Source organism: Tamandua tetradactyla, chromosome X (genome assembly GCF_023851605.1).
Source record: "Tamandua tetradactyla isolate mTamTet1 chromosome X, mTamTet1.pri, whole genome shotgun sequence".
NCBI lineage: Eukaryota > Metazoa > Chordata > Mammalia > Pilosa > Myrmecophagidae > Tamandua > Tamandua tetradactyla.
In genome coordinates, this window is record NC_135353.1 from 23762040 (window position 1) to 23762423 (window position 384).

Genomic DNA, 384 nt, shown 5'->3' on the forward strand with positions numbered 1-384 from the left:
GAATCCACTTTGATGGGAAACATTGCAGTATTTTTTTAAAAAAAATTTTTTTCTCTTCCTGTTGTCGGTAGTTCTGAACGTTAGATTTTTTTTTTTTTCTTTATGGGGTCAAAGGTACCCAAGTATATGACTGCGAATGGAAAACTAGGGGACAGAAATCAGGTACTGGCAGTTTTTCCATTCATTTGTGTGTGAATTTTTAGTATAAATGCGGAGACATAAAGCATTAATGTAAGCTGAAATGTTTCAGTGAACAAGTTTCAACAGTTCAACTTTATAACATTATAAATAAACCTGTTAAATTTTTTCTGGATAATGCCAGCATTTGGATTTTCTAAAAACAAGGAAATTTCTTATTGATGGCAATTAAGTGGCATTTGTAGC